The sequence below is a fragment of the Pelodiscus sinensis genome, chromosome 3 (assembly GCF_049634645.1).
Source record: "Pelodiscus sinensis isolate JC-2024 chromosome 3, ASM4963464v1, whole genome shotgun sequence".
NCBI lineage: Eukaryota > Metazoa > Chordata > Testudines > Trionychidae > Pelodiscus > Pelodiscus sinensis.
The window spans coordinates 27751930-27775863 of NC_134713.1; the positions used below are offsets into that span (position 1 = coordinate 27751930).

Below are 23934 nucleotides of genomic sequence, written 5' to 3' on the forward strand. Positions count from 1 at the left end.
GGGATGTAAATTAAGCACGTCGATATTGCAAATGAATCTGGGATTTGAATTTCCCGTGCTTCATCTGCATAATGGTGGCCGCTGCTTTTTTTCAAAATGGGGCTTTTTCGAAAAAAAGCAGCAGTTTAGACATATTTATTACACCGAAAAACCAAAACAACTTACTGACATGGCCCCCAACTGAGAAGCAAAAAGGCACTCCCTACAATCCCTCCTTACACACAAGGGCCTGGGGGGGGGGGGCTAATAGATTTTGTGCCCCCGCAGGTTCTAGGGTAGGACCCAAAAATGAGGGGTTCAGTATTTGGGTAGGGGCTGCTAGGAAGAAGACTTGGTGTGTGGAGTCTGGGCAGGAGGGGGGGTGCAAGAGTGGGTAGGGGATCTGGGCAGTAGGGGGGATTCTGGAGTAAGCTTGGGGTGTCAGGCTGTGTGGGAAGTAGGGTGCAGGATGAGGTAGAGGATCTGGGCAGGAGGGGGGAGCTTACCAAGTGCAGCTCCCCTGGGATGCACATGGCACCATGTCCCCTGCAATTATGTCCAGTCGGAGTGCTGGGGGAAAGCCTTCAGGCAGCGTTTTGCTGGGTGCCATTTCTCCACGGAGGGGAAGAGGAGAGGGTGTGGCAGCATGCGGAGCCACTTCCTCGCCCCCATCAGGCAGAGCCCCTGGGTCGGATCCAGCCTCTGTCTTGCCTGATTCCAGCCCATGAGGCTTGGGGCTCCCTGCTTCCTGCACTGGGGAGCCAGCGTTGGCTCTGCAGCCCTGGCAGGGAAGGGGACCAAACCTTGAGATCTAGATCCAGGCAAGCTGGGGCCCAGATCCAGCGCCTGTGCCTTAGGGTCCCCACCCCTGACTTACATGATGCTTTTACAGGCTGTGGAGCATTTCATAAGCAACTCAGTGGGAGGCATTATAACTTAGATAAACTACAGACTGCTTACTTCATTTATACCAGGAGACAGGTCACACAGCAGGCCAGAATTGGATGGGTGTAGCCATTTTGGTTCAAGTTGTTTGTTGAAATAAAGATCTCTTTCTTACTAATACTGTATCTTTTCTCCACTGTCGAGCACACCCACATACAGACTGGTTAATAATTGTAGGGTTGTTCACCAGTGCAGGGGCTGCTAACTTTGAGGGCTGGGTTGGGGTTGGATTGTGTGTTAATTTAAGCATATGGAAGGAAATCAAACAAAAAGAATAACCTGAATTTTGCAAATATAATAAGAATCAAAATACTTAGAACTGATACAGCTTTTTTATCTTCAGATCTCAAAGTGCTTTGCAAAGACCAGCAATATTGTCTACGTTTTACAGATGGGGAAATGGAGGCATGGAGAGGTAAAGTGACCTGCTCCAGACCCCATGGCAAGTCAGCAGCAGAAGCTGGAAGAAAAACTCAGCTCTCATGACTTCCAGACCTTTGCAGAGCTCTCAGGAAAGGTTGAAAGACAGGTGCATTTCAGGACAGATTAATTGTTAGAACTCTTGCAGTCGAAATGTGTAAAACTGTAATTTATGGTACATGGAGATGAGTCCATACTGGAGCCTCAGATTCAGACCCTGTCCTAAATTTTTTGTAATGGGGGATTCAGAGCTAATTCTCAGTCGATAGCCAGCCTTTGCTGATTTGTTTCTGGGACAGACCTAGAGCCAGGACGGACCTATTTTCTAGATCAGATTGAAATACAGCCAAGCTGGCAGAAATCCTGTGCAATCAACAGTGAGATTTCCAACACTTGGGTCAAAAACCAATAATAATAGCTCATGAGATGCTGGGGTCTCCTGAAACAAGCCTCTAGACCTGGTTGAACCTTGAACCCAAACTATACCCCCTATCCCAAGTCTGAAACTTACCTTGTTGGCCCAGCTCTAACAGAAAGAAAGGAGGGGAGGAGCATACCAGTCTGGAAAAACAAAAGTGTGGGAAAGCGCATTTTCATCAGATCCCTATGGGTGTTTCCTATATTCTCCTCTCACACTCCAGGACAGTGACACTCAGATCTATCCATGAGCCACTTTGGGTACGTCTACACAGCAGCGTTATTTTGGAATAACTCCACCCCTCCCCACCCTGGCTCTGCCCTCTCCCCACCTCTTCCCACAAACAATGAAGCCGGGGGACTAGAGGGGTTGGGGGGGTCTGGCCCCCTTGCACTCACTGGCTGTGGCAGGAGAAGTGGAGCCTCCGGCCATGTTCTTCTGCTTCCCGCAGGCGAGTGCAGAGTTGGTCTCGTGCCGACCCATGAGCAACGCATCTAGGAGAACAGAGTGAGCTGGGGCTATGTTGCTCCATTTTCCCCTCTACTGCTGGTGAGTGTGAGAGAGCTGGACCCTTGCTGTTGGCACCAGGCTCTCCCCGGCTAGTTCCCCATGTCTCTCAGGGATTCTGGCTCAGCCAGCTGCTGGCCAGCCCCTTGCCTCTCCTGCCCACAGCATTTGGGGCACATGTGCCCCCCCTCCCCATGCATCACCCTGGGCAAAAATTAGGCATTAACTGGGCAGCCAGACAGCAACAACTGCTAGCTGGGTGCTGAGTGAGCTCTGAAAGTAGTGCCCACACCAACAGGAGCACAGAAATAAAGGTAGCAAGGTCAGAGTCAAACCACATATCCCATGATCCCCATACTGAGAAAGGAAGTGCTGTGGGAGGAACAGGAAGCTAAGGGAGGACTAGCTAGGAAAGGGCTGGTGCGATAAATGTGTGTTGCTGTGTTATGAAACCACAATAAACTGAGCTAAGCTAACTATGACTCTATGATCGTTATCGGACAGCTGAAGTGCAGAATTATGAATGTCTTTAAAGAAGCAACACCAAAAAAGCTTTTGCTCATCTTTATATAATTGTAGGACTTCTGAAACAAGGGCTTCCCTTCACTATTTCTATTAAGGATGTTAAATTGCAGTTATCTGGATAATCATGTAGTCAATACGCCAATACAATTTGTATCGATGACACGATTAATCAGTAAGGACTGCTCTGCAGAGCCCTAACAGGGGCCAGGAGCCGGCTTAAGCTGGGTTCTTACTACATTTAAAATACCGAGGTACAGGATCCCGGAGCAGCGCAAGCTGGGACTGCTTGGTCCTGGCTCGAACTGAGTCCAGCAGCCCCTGTTCGCAGCAGCCAGCCTGGTCTAAGGTTGCCAGGTGTCCAGTTTTGAACTTGAGTTTTCTGTCGGGGAAACAAATTGAGAAAATACCAGATATATAAATGTCCGGTATTTTCTAATTAAGTAAGTTTTATTATTATCATGAGTATCACTACATAGTTGCGTAGTGTCTGGCTGGTAGACACGCTCATGCTGCGTGAGTGTGTCTACCAGCCAGGCAGTACACAACTACACAGTAGAGAGGAGGGGGGTGGGGGCAGGATGGAATCCCCAGTGCTGGACTCACCCGTGCGCCCCGCCGGGACCGTGCGTGGGACAGGCAGCACCCTGGGATCTGTGCACGCCTGGGCCGGACCCGCTCCTCCTCACTCCCTCCCAGCCAGCCCCGCTCCCCCCAGCCTCCTCCTGGCCAGCCCTGCTTCCTGCCGGCCGGTTCCCTCCCTCTCCCCCCGATATCCCCCGGCCAGCCCCGTTCCCCCTGACCCCATCCCATCCAGCCCCACTCCCCACCGGCCGGTTCCCCCCCAGCCAGCCCTGCTCCCCCCAACCCCTTCCCGGTCAGCTCTATTTCCCGCCATCCGGTTCCTTCTCTCAATCTCTCCCAGGCCAGCCCCACTCCTCTCCCCCCATCTGAGATCAAGTGTGTCTGGTATTTTTTTTTAAATCATCTGGTAACCCTCTCCCTGTCTGTGATGAACAGGGGCTGCTGTCGAAGCAGCTTTTGTCCACAGCAAGCCCAGCCAGCTCCTATCCCTCTCCTGCTGCCTCTGATAGAGGCAGTGGGGAAGGGCAGGTGGCACCACAGAGACAGTGCTGGGTGAACCCACTTTTAAGCTGGCTCCCTCCCGCACTGGCTCCCACCGCCTCTGCTGCTTCTCATGGGGGGGGGGAGGGGAGAGAGGGGAGGCAGGAAAGCAAGTAGTCAAAATTCCACTCAACTACTCACTAACATCCCTAATTTCTATGTTAAATAACTACTATACTGTATGTCCAATAGAATGTACTATATGTCCAGTAACTACTATATGTCCAGAAGAGCTCATTTTCTCCCCTTTCCATGAAGACTTGGTCCTGATTTTATAGAGCCTGATCCTATAGGTGTGTGGGGAAGAGGGAAATGTATTGAATTTAGCCCTCTTTGAAAGATAGATATGATGCAGACTCTGCTATTCAGGGTCCAGATTTCATGACCTGAAAATGTTTCCTGGAAGAGTCTTCATTTATGTGGGTTGGCCAAGGGGATAAGTGTCAGCAAACAGATGTGTGGAGCTGAGGAAAATTGCTTTCGGCCACCATAGTAGTAGAAACTGGGAACAAAGTTTACTTAAAATTCATTTTGCACATATAATTGTTTGTTTGGGTACTGCATTAATCAATAGACTGAAATATTACAAGAGATAAACAGCATATCCACTATCATTTTATTTTGTTGCATGACCTGTGACAAATTCTAGTAATATGATCAATTATTAAAGGAAAATAGAAAAACTAAGTTTCCTAAAGAACACAAATTCAGTTTTAAGCCTAAATAAATAGAATAGGACCTATAACGAGTCAGAATAAAATTATCCAAACCTGGTGTAATTGCAATGATGTTGGCTTCCCGAACTTGTGTGTTCCAATCTTGTCCACCTCTGACTATAAGTTTCTCTGTCTCACTATATATTTATAACATGCTGTGATGGGGTGTGCAAACTCCTTCCCAGTAAGAAAAAGGTTAAGCAGTGGCTCTGGTCCAGGAAACCCCACCCCTGCTGTTAGGACTACAATCATTCTCTGGACCTCAGAGGTACTTAGGCTCTTTTCCCCCAAGCAACATCTATTTTTGGTTGTTAAGTACCCTTAACAAAAAAAACATACAAATGAATGAGGCAAGTAGATTAAAGGTTTATTAACAATAATCAAACAGTAAAGTAAACCAGGACTCTAATCAATCAGGTGAGCAGTAACACAAATACCAGGTGAACAAATAATACTTCAGCTGCTAACTCCCTTTGGGGCCAGAATCCCAGACCTGAGGCAATGTTCACCGTAATTGTTTCCATCCATGTGCGGAATAAATTTAGTTATGCGCACCAATGCATGAGTGGATGTGCACCACCAGTAGAAACACATGCTGCCAGCTGTGGGCTTTGTAGGCACTCTGCTAATCAGCTGGGCAGCATTTGAATCTCTCCTATCTCTCTTGGGTGGCCACGCAAGCACTCATCTTACAGGGAACACTGGGCCGCAAGATGTTATGACAAGTGAGGTAAAGATGCTAAGATTATGACTGTCCTATTCTCACTGGCAGGTACTAGGTACTTCTCAGGAATGACCAAATATGACCACTCTCCAATGGACCAAATGCTGCAGGGACTGATATCTTTTCAGGTAAGTTGTCTTCCTTCCTCCTGGCTGTGGGTCAGAATGAAGGTGGATAGCCGGTGGGCCACTATCCTGTGAGTGTATGTGAAAAAACTCCTCCCTAACACAGTACATATGCTAGATGGATATTACAGCAGGCTGCAGATTACCTCACCCAGGCATCAGCTACTCCTGCATGGGCAATGGCTAATCAGTAGTGCTAACTAGTGTCTCTAGGCACACCTGGCTCTACTGCTGCCTCTACGGTGAACAGACCTCAGTGACTGTAGGGACAGTTTTAAATAGCTTCTTTGTTGCTAGGGCCAGGCAGATTAGTGGTCACATGGCTAATCTGTTTCTGCCACAAACCAAAAAGGCGCCAAATGAGGATAAAGAAAGGGGACCAATATGGATGACAAAGGACAATCTGAGGCAACCCAAAATGGTGGTATGGCCTGTCAGGGAAATAAACAGCAAACTAAAAATTTCCCCTACACCACCATAACTGCAAACCATGAGTAGCTTGGAGGAGGAGCTCAAAAAGAGAGCAGGCCTGTTCAGTAGGGTGGCAGACAGCAGAAATGCTCTGAGCTCCTGGAGTTCCTGTTGCCTGAGGCCTGACTTTAACGACATAGTCAAACCTGGAGAAAAGAGACTTGCAATTCCCAAAAGGTCCAAGAATTTACCTTTGATTTCCAATGATTTAATCTCTTTACCCACTGGAAAATATAGGCAGTAATCAGGGCCGGCTTTTGGAAGTGCGGGGCCCAATTCGAACCATTTTGATGGGATTTTTTGTTAACCCCCAAAAAAAACCACACACAAATTTTGGTTGAGCAAAATTTTTTGAATGAGGAGTAACGTTAGTTGAACCAAGGGGTTTGATTTGAACTAACGCGGCCGGAGTGCACTTCCTGGTTCGAATCAGCAGGCGATTGGAATAGCGCGTGGGCAAGATTATGCTAATGAAGCGTGGGATATTTAAATCCCCGCTTCATTAGCAATTTTGGTCGCCTACATTTGTATCCCTAGTTCGAACTAGGGTGCAAGTGTAGACGTACCCAATGAGAGTATGGCATGAAGGAGAATGAATCTGTCAGGACCAGCTTTAGTTCCAAAACACAAGCCAAAGGGAAGAAGCACTCACTGGCACAGTCAGACTCCAGACTGGAGTCTGTGCTAGTTCTGATCCATCCCTGGAAAGAACTGACATCCACCATAGTCAGGGGAGTACCAGATCCACCAGATTCAGCCACCCAGTACATCTTGCAATGTGGGACAGTCCATGACCTACATTTCCCTGAGGATATTTTCACCCTCACCATTCTCCTCTCCTTTCAGTGCCCACCTTCTTCAGGGAAATCCACACAGCCCTGGAAGGAGCTACCTTAAGGACATGGGATCAGTCTCCTATAATGCTTAGGGGAGTACCTAAGGAAGGAGTACTGTGCATCATTCAGTTCACTGCGATGTCCCCCAGATGATTCAGTTCATTGCAATGTCCCCCAGATGATTCTGGAGTGAGTTAATGCCATGCTTCCCTGGTCTCGAAGTATGCAGGCCAAAGCACAGTGCCTTTGAAGATAGGGGATTTTTAAGTGGAAAAAAGGAGGGGATCCCCCTGTTTGGATATTATATTGGGGGGGATATAATAACGTTATCTGCATTATCCAGAAATTATAATACATTGTTTGCAGTTACTTGAAAATCTAGTGTAATTTCATACAATCAGGGTCAGTTAGTAACCTATCTTGAATAACTCAGAAGAATTCTTCTAAACATCTGCTGAGCTGTGAGGAGGCATAACCCACCTTCAGAACAATGGGGCCCCACTCACAGCTGGCATCTCTGCTGACAGGAAGGCTTTACTTCATTCATTCCCCTCTGATATTACAAATGAAGTGCAGTTATACTTGCAAAGCCCAGGGGGAAGGCACACTATGGGACAAAGGAAGGGAAGAAAAAGGCATAACAAGTCTCATAGGGTACGTCTAAACTACATGGCTCCATCGACGGAGCCATGTAGATTTGTTGTTTTGGCAAAGGAAAATGAAGCGGCGATTTAAATAATCGCCGCTTCATTTAAATTTACATTGCTGCTGCGCTGAGCGGACAAACAGCTGATCAGCTGTTTGTCCGCTCAGTGCTCTAGTCTGGACGCGCCCCTGCTGACATCAAAGCCCTTTGTCGGCAGCCCCAGTAAACCTCATCCCACGAGGAATAACAGGGCTGCCGACAAAGGGCTTTCATGTCGGCAGGGGAGCGTCCGGACAAACAGCTGATCAGCTGTTTGTCGGCTCAGCGCGGCAGCCATGTAAATTTAAATGAAGCGGCGATTATTTAAATTGCCGCTTCATTTCCCTTTGCCTATAACCCTAATCTACATGGCTCCATCGATGGAGCCATGTAGTTTAGACACAGCCTATCTGTCGACAAAACTTCTGTCTTCTGTAGTCTAGACATACCCATACTGTCCACAAAGCTTCTGTCAACAAAGAGTATCTAGACTACATCCAGTTCTGTCGACAAAGCAAGCCGCTTTGTCGACATAACAGTGTGGACGCAAAGGACAGTGTAGATGCAATAACACCTTCTGTCCACAGAACTCTGTCGACAAAAGGTGTTATTCCTCGTAGAATGAGGTTTACAGCCGTTGACAAAACTGCTGAGTTTTGTCGACGTTATGTCGACAGAACTCAAAGGCAGTGTGGACGCAGATATAGTTTTGTTGACAAAAGTCCACTTTTGTCGACAAAACCCTGTAGTCTAGACACACCCATAGTGCAAAATATAAGGAAGAGAAGAGACGGAAGAAGATCTAGTGGATCCAGTTACTGGGTTCATTAGGACAATGGCAAGAAAATAAAAGAGCATGTGTGATAAAATGCCTATTCTGTGCAGATAATCTGGTCCTAACAACACCTCTGTGTTCGGATTGCAAGGCACCTGGTTTTTGACCAAAACGCCCAGTTGAAAAGGGACTCTGACAGTTCTGGTCAGCACCGCTGACAGGGCAGTTACAAGTTCAGTAGGTGGTATAGCTGGGCAAAGGCAAACTCCCAACCTGACCCAGCACCATACAGCTACTAGAAGTGGCTGGCATGTCCGTGTGACCCCTAAGCAATGGGGCAGCCAGAGGGGCTCCATGAACTGCCCCCACCCCAAGTTCCAACTCTGCAGCTCCCATTGGCCAAGAACTATGGCTCTCCCTCACCTCATCCTAACCCAAGCCCTGAGCTCCCTCCCACATCCAAATTCCCTCCCAGAGCCTGCACCCCTTTCCTTTTCCCACACTCCAATCCCCTTAGTCCAGTCTGGAGCCCCCTTCTGTACCCCAAACCCATCAACATGGATCCACAGCAGAGCCCACATCCCCAGCTGGGGCCTGCACACCCCATCCTAACCCCACTGTCCCACACCTCAAACCCCTGGCCCAATCCAGTGAACATGAGCAAGTTGTGAAGGTGGGAAAGAACAAGCTACTGAAGGAGGGGAGTGCAGAGAGTGGGGGTGGGACCTCAGGGCAGGAATGGGGCCTAAGTGAAGGGGTGGAGCAAGGGTATTTGGTTTTCTGCAATCAGGAAGTGGGCAGTCCTGCTCTGTATGCTCATACGAACATGGACACCACCTCTCACCCCTTATATTTACTGGGGGTGCCCCAGAAGCCTGGCATTGCCTGAGGAATATCTTCCACACTCCTAAAATCACTGGAGATATTTAAGAGCAGATTAGACAGGCACCTATTAGGGATGATAGATAGTGCTTGGTCCTGCTGTGAGGGCAGGGGACCGGACTTGATAATCTCGCTAGGTCCCTTTCAGTTCTAGTATTCTATGATTCTAAGCTCTAAAATAGAGAACATGGCCATTAGTTAATAGCTGCACAAAAAAGCTAGTAGCTACCTGCACTCCCACATGGCTCATTCCCCATCTGAATCCCATATCCTCTCTGAGCATTCATCAAGCCCTAGAACAGAGTGTCTGGATAGGTTGGAGGGGCTTCCAGGGATGTCTTCTCTGTGGTCCCATGCTCAGTCCATGTTGAGTAAGGCTCATAGAAGGACATGTGTGTATGTGTGTGTGAGAGACAGACAGACAGAGACCATTAGCCTAATCCACAACTTCTGAAAGCAGCCCTACAACAAAATGGGTTAAGGGGGAACCATAAGCTGAAAACTGATTGAATAATTGAATAAATCAATTAAATCCTTATCTCCTCAAGCAGTGAGGCCCACAGGAGACTGTGCTCATTGTAGCAAACTACTCGCTTTTGGGTCCATAGACAGACTGGCAGCATGGCAAAGGATGCAGCTGATTACCATGGCAATGTAATATAAATGTGATGGTGTAGTGGCTTGTAGTGTAAGCCCCATTTGTGTGGATCCTTGTATTTGACAGAACCGCCCAAAGTAGACAACAGAATAGTCTGAAAAGGAGAGAATGTGACTAGGTAGAAATGTACATCATGTACCAATGTTGCGTCTGAGGTCTGATTTAGTTCCCAATGGGTATGTCTACACTGCAAATTTAATTTGAAATAACAGCCGCTATTTTGAATTAACTTTAATAGCGTCTATACATGCAAACTGCTATTTTGAAATTAATTCGAAATAGCAGAGCGCTTAATTTGAATTTGGTAAACCTCATTCTACAAGGAATAATGCCAAATTCGAAATAGCTATTTCGAATTAAATGCTGTGTAGACACTTAATTCGAAATAGGGGGCCTCCAGCCCTTCCCAGGGAGCTCTGGTGGCCACTCTGGGCACAACCAGGAAAACTTACTCTCCTCTCCCCTAGCCCCGGAGCCATTAAAGGGGTAGACCCTGGCCGCAGTGCCTGTGCCAACTCCAAATCTTCCAGCTGTGGCCACCAGGGCCCCTGACCCAGTGGCCCAAAAACATGAGCCAGAAAGCCACTGGCAGCCAGCCCACCACAGCTCCCCAGGAGCAGTCTGCCAGCTCCCAGGAGCCTGACAGGGGCTGGAGAAGGCGGGTGCCTTCCTGGTCCAGGGTGGAGATCATGGACCTTATTCAGGTTTGGGAGGGATGCCCCCAACGTCTATGATCTCTGCACTAGACGGAGGAATGCGACCGTTTATGGCAGGATAGCTGCCAGCCTGGCCACCAAAGGCCACATGCAAACCCAGGAGCAAGTTTGCATGAAAATCAAGTTGGTCTGGCGAGACCCCCCCACAACCCTGAGCCCTGAGCTTCCCCTCCCCTTTCTCCCCCTTGCTTCCCTGTTCCAGCTCCCTCCTCCCAGGTTTCCCCCTTCCCTCTCCAACCCTCTCTTCTCCCCTCTCCCACTTCCTTTTCCCAGTCTTCCCAGAGGTTCCCCGCCCCCCAGTTTTGTTCAACAAACCCAGTTTCTATTTTTGAACATACGTGTCTTTTATTTGACATCAGGAAGAGGGGCTAGGAAGGGGTAAGTGAAAGGATGTGAGGGAGGAATGGAGCACGAGCCCCCGGTGGGGAGGACCGGGGTGGCTCTGAGGGCTCCTCGGGGTGGACGCTCTCCCGCAGGGCCTCCTGGATCCTGACAGCCCCCCAATGGACCCCCCGGATGGCAGCCTGCAGCAAGTGCAGCCGGGCTGATGGCAATGACCCCATGAGAAACACCGGGGTGCCCAGAGGCAGCTCTGGCTCCATGTGGCCGAGTGCTGTGGTGTCCCAAGTGTGGGCAGTCAGGGCACTCCAAGACAGGACTGCTTTGCTGTCCCTCATCGAGGTAGACAAGCAAGCGGGGAACCCTGAAAACTGTCTGTCCGGAGTGGGGGTAGGATCCCTTTAAGCATGGAGCTCAGTTAGCCTCAGGCAGCAGCCCCACACACTAAGTCCTAACCTGATGCCCTGCTGGCACTGGTTCTGGCCAGCCTTAACTTCAGATCAGGGTCCACTCAGTGTGAACACGCTATTTCGAAATAAGTTTTGTGTGTAGATGTGTTAATTCGAATTAGCTTAATTCAAATTAACTATTTCGAATTAAAATAACTTGTATTAACGCTGTAGTGTAGACGTACCCAATGGAGTGAGGCCAGGTTTTTAAACACAGAAGCTGCCTTGAGTATTGTGGGACTACTGTAATGCTCCACAAATCCTGCAGTGCTTGCAGTGAGCACTGGCTGTGAATGCAGAGAGCTTTGTGTGGATGCAGTGCTCTGTGGGCACCCAAAACAGAACAGCTAACATGAATTATCTGAACCACTGAATCACTGCAAGCTGCAGTAATACAGTTCTCCAGTATAGCAGCCCTACTCGCTTGCTATGATCTGAATAGGTCATTATGTAATCTTGGGAATTTAGCTGCAGCATCAGTTACTGAGAGCCATACAGAACTGGTTTGTTTAACTAATAATAGGGCTTTCTGTTTCTAATTATAATCTCATTAACTGCAAGAACGAATGATACTTAAGTACAGTCTAGCTCCCAGAATGAATAGGGAATGTGCTGACATAAAATCTATGCATTCTTTGCTGCATCATGCTGAACTGCTGCTGAAAAGGGAGTCCATTGATTTATTATATTTGCAAAAGCATCAGTAAAGGGGTCAGTGCAGTAACTTATTGCAGACTGTTTTCTCCCATAATGTGTCCTCTGAGGGTTGATAAGCAGATATGAGTCCAATTGTACACTGTAGCAATGTCTTTAAAAGATTGCCAGTTATTTTTAAATAACTTACATTTAAACTCTACTTATTTTTTGAAATCTCCATGTTGTGTTCTACCATTTCAGAAACTTCCAGTAAAATCTTTTCTCCACATTATCCATCTCCATTATCCATCTCTTTTTGCGAAGGTCTTTGAAAAGATTTAAATCTTTTATTTTACTGCTTTGCTGGTGCACCATTTAACAGCTAAGGTCACTGATGTCAGTGTGAATGCCCAGGAATCTAGCAGCCCAGCCATGTCTTAAGGAAGTATCATGCCCTGTAGTCCATTCCTGCTTTTCCTTTGCATGCAAAGACTAGGTGTCAGATTCTGTCATCATTTTTATAGATATAAATCTGGACTGTGTTTGGGTAGACGAGTGAAGGGGTTGGTCATTTTAAGGTGGATGGCTGTGAGAATGGAATCCTGAAACAAGGTCAGCAAAGAATTAGGAACTTAAATCTGGTGAAATGATGGCTACGTCTACATTGCATCCCTCTTGCGCAAAACTTCTGCAAATGAAGTGCGGATTAGCATATTGCCATAATTCATTTGCATAATTAATTAGAGGCCATTTTTGCGCAAGAGACTTTTGCGCAAAAGGGAGCTATCTACACAGCTCCTTTTTGCACAAAAGCACCCTCTTGCACAAGAGCCGTTCTTCCTCATTTTTTCAGGATCTTTCTAAAAAGTTTTTTTTTTTCCGAAAGAACCACATCTAGATGGCGATTTCACTTTCAAAATATCTTTTTGTGAAAGAATGCTATGACACAATTATGCAAATGAAGTACGGGATATTTAAATCCCCGCTTCATTTTCACTTTCGATCTGCCTAATTTACATCCCTCTTTCGAAAGAGGGATGTAGTTTAGACATGCCCACAGTCTGTAACATAGTTAGCTTCTAGTAGACTGGAGACAAGGACATATACTGAGCGAAAGCATTGGCCTAATATTCCACATGCTTTATTGAAGGACTATTGAAAAATGTATTGAAAAATAATTCAGTGTGATACAGTCTGAGTCTGCAGTCCTTGACCCATACGTTGGACTCTGGGGAGATGTGATGTTGAAATACATATTAGTGATACCATGAAAATGATGAACCAGTGGGCGATGGAGATATCTGAATGTTTTCAACTGAAATTATTAGCTATTAGCACTGAGGGCATTTGGATGTTCAATTCTTATTAAAATGAATGGGGACTGGGCATCCAAGACCCATTTTCAGCTTTTAAAATTTCAGCCTAAATTATCCCTGCAGTCCCTGAATGTAGCTTGGGAGCTTGACTCTTTCACCAGTGGAAGGCTGTCCTTCTAACGGTGGTGTGTCTAATATTATTATGGATCTGTGAATTTCCTTTTAGCAATGCCAGTGGTGATCCTTTCCTTTCATTCCAATCATAACATTTCTCATCAGAATTATTTCTGTGTGATCCTGAATTGGTGTAATCACAGATGCCTCTTTCAAATGAAAATAACATGCTAGAATGTATGCCAGCTGCGACTAGCATGGGTTCTTCATCTGAGTTTGGAAAGTCATCTGGCACATTTTGGTGCCTAATTTGTATTTGTTAAAGAGCAAGATATGCCCTTTACCTCCGGTGAATGCATAGGAGAGGCTGTACAGTGCAGAGAAAAAAATTAGCTTATGGAAACAAACTTGGCATATTTAAAGATTTTATGTGTAGCCCTTAAAAATAATGAAATCAGTTTGGGATGAATTCAACAACAGATCAGACTTTAAAATCTGCATCTATCTGATATATCAGGACCCAGCTGACTAACTGGCGGACTTGCTCATTTTATCCAAAGTGTCCCATACTGGCAGTAGATGTGGGGCCAGACTAATGTTAATGAAACCAGCAGTCACCCTGCCAAAAAGTCATCTGAAGCCTATTTATAAAATTCAGTGAGTGAAAGAAAGGAAATAGCCAAATTAAAAATAGAAACAACCCATCTGACAACAAGGAAGTCAAAACCTAGAACTGCCTCGTTTAATTGGGCAATGTTAAGAATATGGGACTCAAACCAACGATCTTTTAATTCAGGAAAGGACTTACTGTCATGCAGAGTCCTTTTAAAATCAATAGGGATGACTGCACTAGTGGAAATTAGAAGTAAAATTCTATCCATCCTCCATGCGTTAACACAGCAGGTTTTTTCTTTCATCCGTATGTTGCAGTGCAGGTAATGTGGAACTGATGTAATGGGATTGCAATGCATGGTGAGGTTAAAAAAAGCATCTCTCCTTTCAGAAGAGAAAGCTGGGAAGAATGATGGCATTGTCTGGGTTGTTCCATTCACTTCCCCTCCACTTCAATCAAACAAATCCAATGCTAGAGACTAGCCACCTCCCTCTCAATGAATTTAGGCTTCCATTTAAAATCTAGTTTATTCTCCCAGGTGTCTTTCTTATTTAAATAGGTGAACATTTGGAAAATATCCTCTTGCCTAACAATCTTCCTCTCCAATGAAGTCTTGCTGCCTTCGTAAAAAATATAAGCTGGTGACTATTGTATGGGCAACACCCTAACAGTTGAATAGTAAATGCTGATTCACAGCTCTGCCCACGTCCCTCCCTGAAAGAACAGTGCTATTCCTGAGAATAAAACTCAACACAAATCACCATCATGCTGAAAAAGAACTGCAGATCCTAATTAGTCACTTTTTCTTGTGAAGATTTAAAAAACACAAAATATTATAGAAAGGTTCATTTTATCTACAAGTCACCAACTCCTTGAAAGTAATGGTTTTGAAATGGGAAGCTCCCCTAGAAATCCCGTCAGCAATGGCACTGATATGCAAAATCAACACAAACTCAAAACTGGGTTGCTCCAGCCATGCCCCAGCCATCTTAAACTGTGATTTTTTTCCCCAGCTCTGGACTTGGACTGTAGCCAGGTTTGCATGAGAATGCCAAGGAAAACTCAGGCACTCCAGGAAGTGGCATGGATAATTCATTAGGCAGCAGTTGTGCCTATGATTCAGAACTGAACCAATGCCACCGTCTAGTACTAGGAGGCATCATGCCACTGAAGATGCAGGTTTTTGGGTGAGACACAAAATGAACTTGCTCACCAAGGCACCATTTATGCAGTAGCAAATTGGATCCAAAATTTAAAGCAGAGTCCCTAGATTCAGTAATTTGTATGGGACTTCAAAAGGAGGCTTTTTATGAAGTAAGAAATTGAACAACATAGACAGGACAGTAGCCCCTGACTTACTTATTTTGATATTAAATTCCTTGTCCTTTTGCTGGCTTCCACATTCTTAATTGTTGCTAACCACGGATCTTAGCACTGACTGCATCATGGCAGCAGTTCTGCTAAGAAAAGCTAGAGGTTTTGCAGCTGGACAGGGGGCAATTGGTGCTTTTGGCATCTGTGAGATGTGGGAGGGAGTTTGGGATGATGTGATGGACAAACTAGATGGATGTTCCTGATGCACTGATGTACAAACATCATCTTTTCGTTTTGAAAAACTATCATTCCACTGAGATGAATGGGTAGCTCACATTATTATTTGCATTGGAGTTGCCCCTTGAAGCCCTTGAGATCATGGCCCATTATGCTAGAAGTTGTACAAATATAGTGAGAAAAAATCCCTACCCAAAGAGTTTACAGTCTGAATAGACAAGACAGAGAAATGGTGACAAAGGTATTCTGTGCAGGGATAGCATGTGATTTCTCCACTGAGGTGTGGCACAGACCACCAGCAGTAGCAATCTCCAACACAGAGGGGAGAGGCTGGAAAGCATCTTCCGTGGGGCAGGCCCAGCCCTTTGGGGCCAGAGCCCCAGCCCAGGGTGAGCTTTCCAATCCTTTCCTTCCCCTGAGGCCTCCCCTCTCAACCAGATTGTATGTTTGCCTGTTTTCTGCACCCTGGATTTCTGTGGATGCAGTTGAACCCATGAAAAAGCCTCCTCTGGCTTTAGTACCCCCTGTTTAATACCTGGGGAAATCAGTTTGCATGTGTTAGAGCTATTCTTTCAAGCTGTCTGCTGCCTCAGACCACATTGCTTCCGTTAACCTCAAAATATGTGAACCAAGTTATCTTCACAGCCCTAAAGGCTGGAAACATATTATTTTAATATAAAATTTACATTTTGGACCCCAATTCTGTGGCAAATTTCATGACTGCAGAATTACAGAATGCTTGGGCCCTGGGCCTAACCTCTGTGGACATAAGAATCTCATGGGAATAGGGGGTGTCAGATAATATCTTTTGTTGGACCAACTTCATTTTGTGAGAGAAATAAGCTTTTGAGCTTACACAGAGCTTGTCTTCTGGTCCAGGCTCTATGTATGCTCAGAAGTGTCTCCATCCCATCAACCAAAGTTGGTCTAATACAAGATATTGCCTTACCCACCTTTTCTTTCTAATATCATGGGACTATCATGGCTTCAACAATGCTACATATTGGAATCTCATGCCATTTTTCATAAGATTTCTCCATAGTTTTTTATTTCAGTCTGCTAACACATGTGAAAACTACAAACTGTCTTGTCTTCACTAGAGTTTAAGGATTCAGCCCAGTTGGAGAGTGGATGATTCTGATAAAGGAAGACACTGCAGAGTCAATGTGGGAGAGCTGTTGGAGACAACCAGTAGGGAATTATACCCTTGGGATGGGGAGAACCAGGGAGAGGGGTCCCAGGTGGTTGCCAGAGTGACTGAGACAGCTGGAAAAAGCTCCTTAGCAACAGCCTTGGAAAAGCTGCTTGGAAAGATGAAATGGAGAGTGCAGCTTTACAACAGCCACCTGTGTCTAGCAACCCAGTAAACCAGTGTAAGCAGGGTCTGGACTCAATGCTTCCATTACAGCCAGCCAGAATGGGAAGGAAATCCTGGGTGTGGTTATGTAAATACAGTTTGCTTAGGCCTGCTAGATATTCAGCTGTTAGAAGGTGTTTTGCCCATTGTAACTGATTTGGCTGTTGTGGGGTCACAAACTGTGTTAACACTAAAGGCAGGAAATGTAAGACATGACCACCAATGCTTGCAGTTATTGGAGGAATGCAAAATAGACAGACTATGTTTAACTCAGTTCAAAAGAGAGACCCCATCAGTGTAAATACACTTGGATGGACAGAGGCTCATCTTCCAAATCCCTATAGGTTAAGCTCAGGAGGGAGGTGAGTCAGCAGGCTGCATGCCCTTCAGGTGTGTCCTGTAAGACTGGTTCAACCTGTTTCTCCCCACTGTTTCAATGATAGAGAGAGAAAGGCTACATGAGGAGTCTCTTTTGTATGTAAATTTACTCCAGTGGATGTTGGACTCTCTTGTGGTTGGACTGTCCTTTGGGCTCAGAGCTGAAATCACTAGGTTTGGCCCATAGCCAAATACACCACAAGACAGTGGAAGATGTGATGAACAGCCAGCAGGGTAGCAATGGAGAAGCGTGAGGCAGCGGCAAGGGGTGATGAATGGCTAGCAGAGTGGCACAAGAGAGCAGCGAGCAATTGACCAGCGGAGTCTGACAGCCTCCTATGTGGTCACCAAAGCTTTAGGGGTTTGTTTGGACTCTCTGCTCATCCCAGAAGGAGAATGAATGGAAAGGTGACCTGGCTGGATGGCTAAGATGTGAAAGATGCAGAGTGCAGCCAAGTTAGTGTGCAGGGAGTAGAGGATGATGGAGGCAAAGGACCCCTGCAATGCCACAAACTGAGGGTGGATGTGCGAGGGTAGTACGGTCACCTGCTTATAGATATAATACACAGCTGAGAGACAACTGATAAATTTTTTACAGCCTCAACAGTACTCTGGTCTGGGAAAGTAATGGGCATCGGGATCCTCCAGGATGAAAGGCACTCTCCAAAGTGAAAGAGTTTTCCCAAAGTGATGATAAGAGAAGGGGAATGTTGAGCTGACCTTTCATGCTAGTTTGATGAGCCATTCTGCTATGGGCTGTCTGCAAAGGCTGACATTTTATTTCATTGCCGTGTTTAGGGGCTATTGCTTGAATTTAATTTTCTGCAACCAGCTAATGTGCATCAAAAGATAATTTCTCTTCTACGGTTTGAATGCTAGCTAACAGAGTGGTGGTGCAGCAGCAAATATTTGAATGTGTAGCAGTTGCTGTTTTGACATGCTATTATGGCATAAACAATTCTTCTAGCCTTACAGCAACAAACAGTTTATGTTTCAGTATCATAAAGAAGCTATATTTATGAAGGAATCTAAGGAGGTTTGCATGCCTGGTTATCCTGGTAATTATTCTATGATACCCCTCAGCTGGTAATCTTCTGGAGGCAGACACATGCCCCCTCGCTTCTAAAAAAACTTTCACATCTCCCACTCCATGGAAATGCTGTTATTTATTCATTGGGTGGCTAAGGGCCATGAAGCGAGTGACAATTTATAAACAGTGCTAGGGACCTGCATCAGCCTTGGAATACAGAGTCCTTTTTTTCCTGTAATAAAGCCTTTTACTTAAATAGTGCTTTCACGCTGGGTCTCAATTTTCAGGGCACTTTACGAGAAATAATACATAAAAAGCAAGTGTTATCTCACATTGCAGTAGAGGAGGGAGAAAACTTGTTCATCTTGGCCTCTGAGGATAGACCAAGAAGCAATGGGCTTAAACTGCAGCAAGGGAGGCTTAGGTTGGACATTAGGAAAAAGTTCCTAACTGTCAGGGTAGTTTAACACAGCGGAATTAATTGCCCATGGAGGATGTGGAATCCCCATCTCTGGAGATATTTAAGAGTAGATTAGATAAATGTCTATCAGAGATGGTCTAGATAGTATTTGCTCCTGCCATGGGGGCAGGGGACTGGATCGATGACCTTTCGAGGTCCCTTCCAGTTCTAGTATTCTATGATTGCCAAGCCTTTCCTTCTTGAAGGAGAGATGTAGCACCTTTCATCTCAAAAGATCCCATACTCCTTCTACAAACTTTTTCCTACTAATTCATCCACCAATCAAGCCTGGCCACAAGAGGGGACAGGGTAAACATAGCTGCTGTGTAACAATCCATACTAAACAACGGTTTTAGGTCAGGAAGTGAAGAATGCTATGCATAGGAGGAACTTCAATGGTTCTGCTGCTTACCTATTTAAGCCTGTCTTTGCCTGCCTAATTAAACAGGGCCAGGGCAGTGAAGTTCTACTTTGCCCCTGATGTGTATTGTTAATTTCATGCTTTTATCACATGAATAGTCATAAAGGCAATAAAAGGAAATAAACTAGAGGCGGTCTACTCTTGCTCTGGTCCTCTACTGACTCAGCAGCACATAAAGCTACAGAAGAAAATCCTCAGACATGTTTCCATGGATGCTGTGCTGTCACCAAACAAATATTAGGAGTCTAGTCTTTCTCCGCAATGGTGTCTCTCTCCATCCCCCATGTGACTTTGAAAGGAGTTTTGTGCATGAGAATACTTGCAAAAGATTATTTGCTTCTGAGGGAAACAATGAGTCAGGTTCTCCTCCTTCACTCCCAAGTTCTCTGTCTCTCTTTTTTCCTTCTTCTTTTCTGTCTCGAGTAGCTAACATAGCCAAGCTGACCCCTGGACTGAAAGAACGAATGTTATTCAAAGGTGTGGCAAAGGCTTGCAAGACATTCCAATACTGCAAGCCCAGCTGTATCAGAGAGACTTGTGTAGACAAAAAGCATTAGGAACAATGAATCATTTCCTCTGTATTCATCTTTGTATGCTCAGCTAGTCATAAAGAAATGGAGCTCCGTCTGTGGGTGCACGGGGAAACCCAACCACAATGCCAGATACAAGCATGACGCTCTTCAAAGGGTTCAACCAGTATTGTGTAGCATTTGTCACCACAAGTCCAGACTGGCCTCAATGAGAACACACACCTTTGGCATGATGGAATGATTTGATAAGATGATGCCTCACTAATGTAAATCAGTGCTTATGTAACCCACACACCCACTGGGTGTGGTCCCATGTAGTGGCACTTAGACCACTTACAGAGCAAAACAATTAGTTTCCTCTAGAGCCTTAGCCATGGGTGTTGGGTGAAAGGCCAACTGGGGAAATCAAGCCCCAACCCTGTCCCTTCTGCCCAAGGACTTGCCTCTTCCACCTGAGGCCACGCCCACTCCCAGCCTGATCCTTCCAGGCCATGTGGCAAGCCGGAGCTGCCATGCTGCAGCCCAGGCGTGGCTCTCTCTGGAGGACAGGGGAAGCCGAGCTGCCACACTGTGGCCCTGTCCCTCGCCAGCGGCTGGGGAAAACTGGGCTGCCGCACAGCAGCTCTATTCCTCCCCAGCGGCCAGGCAGAGCAGGGCTGCTATGCTATGTCTCATTTCTCCCAGGCGGCCAGGCTGCCGAACTGGGCTGCCTTCCCTAGCAGCGTGACAGAGCTGCGCTGCTGCATCACAGCCCCAGTCTTCTCTGGCAGTGGCCCCAGCCTTAGGCGGTCAGGCATGCAGGCAGTTTTGGGTAGGCTGTGCTTTCCCTTGCCTGCATTACCAATCACCCATGGCCTTAGCTGACAGCCAGCTCGCTTTTAGCTCAAGCGGTAGAGGCTCATGCCCTAAGCTCCAGAGGTCCCAAGGCCAGTTCCATTACACTACCATTTGCCATTTACTAGTTTCCTTTGTGAGAGCCTCCTGATGCACTTCACACATGCAGTGAACAGGTTAGTGTTAATAATGTAGAACGGATGGGCATGATGCTTTATAGGAGAGAACATCCCATACAGGGCTTTCAATCTAAACCTTCTTGTGTGGCTCTTAGCAACACTGTTGCATATGGGGTGCAGAGAGGCATTCACCCAGGGCTAGAGGCTGAAGGCATTTGGCCTGCACTGAATATAGGTGACCCGAATCCCACTGAGATAGCAGGCTGAAGACTGGCTGCCAGTGGGAGGGGCACTGTGCTTTCTTTTCAGTGCTATTTTCTGTCTACCTGAACCCTCCTTCATGTGTCTGGCACTATTAATTATACTGACCTCCCCTTCATGTTCACACAAGTATCTGGCTTCTAGACTGTCTCTGCACACTTGCAGAAGGGCACTCCATGAACCACTTCCATCCACTTACCCTTTCATAGAGAGCCATAATCTTTGGCTGACATAATGAGAAGCGGCAAGGTCAATGAGGCAATATCTTTTTTATTTGGCCCACTTCTGTCAGTGCAAGAGTCAAGTTTCACACTGCTCTTCTTCAGATCTGGGAAGGGAGCCAAATATAAGTTAAGCCAGATGGTTAAGCATAAGAGGTTCACACATGCTCTAGTTAGGACCATGGTTCTCAACTAGGGGCTAAGGCACACTTGGGGGCTGTGAGCAGGCTTCAGGGGGTTCATCAAGCAGGGTTAGCATTAGACTTGCTGGGGCTCAGGGCAGAAAACCAAAGCCCCACTGCATGGAACTAAACCCAGAGCTCTGAGTCCCACCCACTTGGGGCTAGAGCTGAAGCCTAAGAAATGTAGCTTCATGGGGTACCCTTAGGCATGGGATCTCAGGTGACTATCCTGCTTCATCTTGATTATCATCATCACTCCCATAGCCATGTTGGTCATTGGAGCACCATCACAAATGAGCAATCAACCAGCTGTCTTCACCCCCTGACCGTTGTGCGCCATTGTTTGAGTCTCTGCAAAGTCAATTCTTGTCCTCTTTTATGTTATCGGCCCACCTCTTTTTCTGCCCACCTCTTCTGTCCCTGGAAGGATCATCTTGTTACATGCCCATATCACAGTAGCTTGTGCTTCTTCGCAGTGGTCAGATCATCATATGACCCAGCACATTGGACGATGATGTTGCAGATCTCTTCACTGGTGATATGCTCGAAGTAGAAGATGCCCAGGATTTTATGGAAGTATCTCATCTCTACTACCCATATTTTCTGTTCAAATTCTGCTGTAAGGGTCCATGTCTCACATGCATACAGAAAAATGGAGATGACCAGTTTGTGCAGCAGTTTCAATCTGGATTCCAGGGAAATGTTGCCGTTCCTCCAAGCAGGCTTTAGTTTTGCCACTACTGCTGCTCTTTGCAAAGTTCTTGCCAGAATTTCTGTCTTTGATCCTTCCCTAGTGTTGATTGTCCTCAAATACTTGAACTGATTCACTGTCTCCAGCTCTTGTCCACTGTCAAGTGATATGTGAGCTAGTTCAGCCGTGAGCTGCTCTGCAATGTCTGTTACACAGTGAACTCAGTCTGGCCACACGGTTTCCACTGACTTCAGCTGAGTCTTCATGCTGTCTGTGATAGAGATCGGAAGTGTGAATAAGAGAGAGGACTCTAGCCCCAGCTAGGCAGATATCTTAGCATGCTTACTTGCTTCATCTTTGCCAGACATACTGTAACATACAGTAAAAATGTGTCATGTTTTTTGGGATATTGGGAGGGGAAGAGAACATTTTAAGAATAAACCCATTGAACTAGGCTCTTACATCCCTTCTTTTCCAAACACTGCCCAGGGGATTTTTCACATGGCTCCTTTGCTGAAATGGGAAACCGAGTGACTTGTGTTCACCACTCTGGCAATGTAAGGGAGAAGGCCTAATCTGTAAACATAAATGGCACAGTAAGGGCCCATTATCAGTTGCATGACACACACACATTTGAGCATAGTAATCATCAGCTGGTATTGAACATACAGCCTTCAGCATCAAAGGCCCAAGCCCTTACTTCTTGAGCTAAAATAGTAGCTCTGGAGCAGAAGGCTGATCGGTCAGCCCCTAGAGAGGGGCATGATCACTTATTCAGAATCACTGTATTACATGTGCATATGAATTACCTCCATTTCTCTCAACCATGGAAATTGTGTGTGTATTTTGCAAAGTGACTAGGTTTCTAATCATGACATGGTGTAAGGTGCTGAGGGCCATCCTCCCTCACTGAAGCACCACTTCAAGTTGCACGGCACCACACATGATGGGATCCTAAGCAGGTCTCCCTTTCCAAATATAAGGCCTCTAGTGAAGAGCAGCACGAGCTGAAGACTCTACACATTAAAGGGAGTTGCCTTTGGAGCTGTTTTGCTATATTTCAATGTAACAGCATCTATTGCAGTTAATGTCATGCCAAGGAAAAGTGTGGAAAGACATCTGGTTTCCATGGAAACCAGGTAATAGTAAGAGAAAATGAAGCTGAAAGATGCATTATTTTTCAATCAGAACAATAGTTGTGGAGGATGAATCTGCCTTATCATCACCAAGCAATTCTATCAGGAATGACCTTGCAAAACCCAGGTAGAGGAGGAGTCAAGGGGTCATCAGAAAGCAAAAAAGAATTTTGTTTTATGGGTCTGGGTTGCTTAGGGGACTGGCATAGCCTGACTTCCAGGTCACAGATGAAAATCCAGCCCAGACGGATTACTGACTAAAGTCACTACAGGTTGGACCTCCCTGGTCTGGAACCATCAGGATCTGACCAGTCCTGAATGAGAGAATTTTCTCGACCAGGGGAGATGCCCCTGCCACCAGTCCCAAGCCAGCCAGCCCTCTGCCTCTGGCTCCTCTATCTCTTCCCCACTGCCACGGCCCTGGGCTGCCAAGGGCATCTGGGGTTCTCCAGACTCTGACCCGGCACTGCCGCAGCCAGGGTTCTCTGGCCCCTGCACTGCCACAGGATTCTACAGGCAGCTGAGATTCTATGAGCTGCTGGGATTCTCTCGCCTCTGGCTCCGTGAAGTGTAGACATACCCAAAGACAGGGATCGAACCCTAAAAGGCTTACTGTCTGAACATACGTTGCGTAGAGTGAGCTACTGCTGCCATAAACCATTTTAAAAATATCGTTCTGCTTCAGCTGCTCCCCAGGGTGTCTCTTTAGTCACTTGTGATCAATGTCTGGCTAAGCTAAATAAGAAACAATTCTCGTAGACAAGGAAAATGAACATGAGCATTGAATATTCA

At 46.3% G+C, this 23934-nt stretch overlaps 1 long non-coding RNA gene across 2 annotated transcripts in view; it reads right to left on the reverse strand.

Annotated features, from left to right (window-relative positions):
• LOC142827772 (uncharacterized) overlaps window positions 1-2878 on the reverse strand; it is a 29016-nt gene extending 26138 nt beyond the window's left edge. The window contains exons 1-2 of one of the 2 annotated variants that reach the window (XR_012902522.1): window positions 2161-2878; window positions 1856-1905 (exon numbers count right to left, since the gene is read on the reverse strand). This is a non-coding gene — a long non-coding RNA (uncharacterized LOC142827772). Of the gene's footprint in view, window positions 1-939; window positions 1906-2160 lie in introns of both variants that reach the window. The other variant, XR_012902521.1, reaches the window with a different exon arrangement.
• Window positions 2879-23934: the final 21056 nt, after the last annotated feature.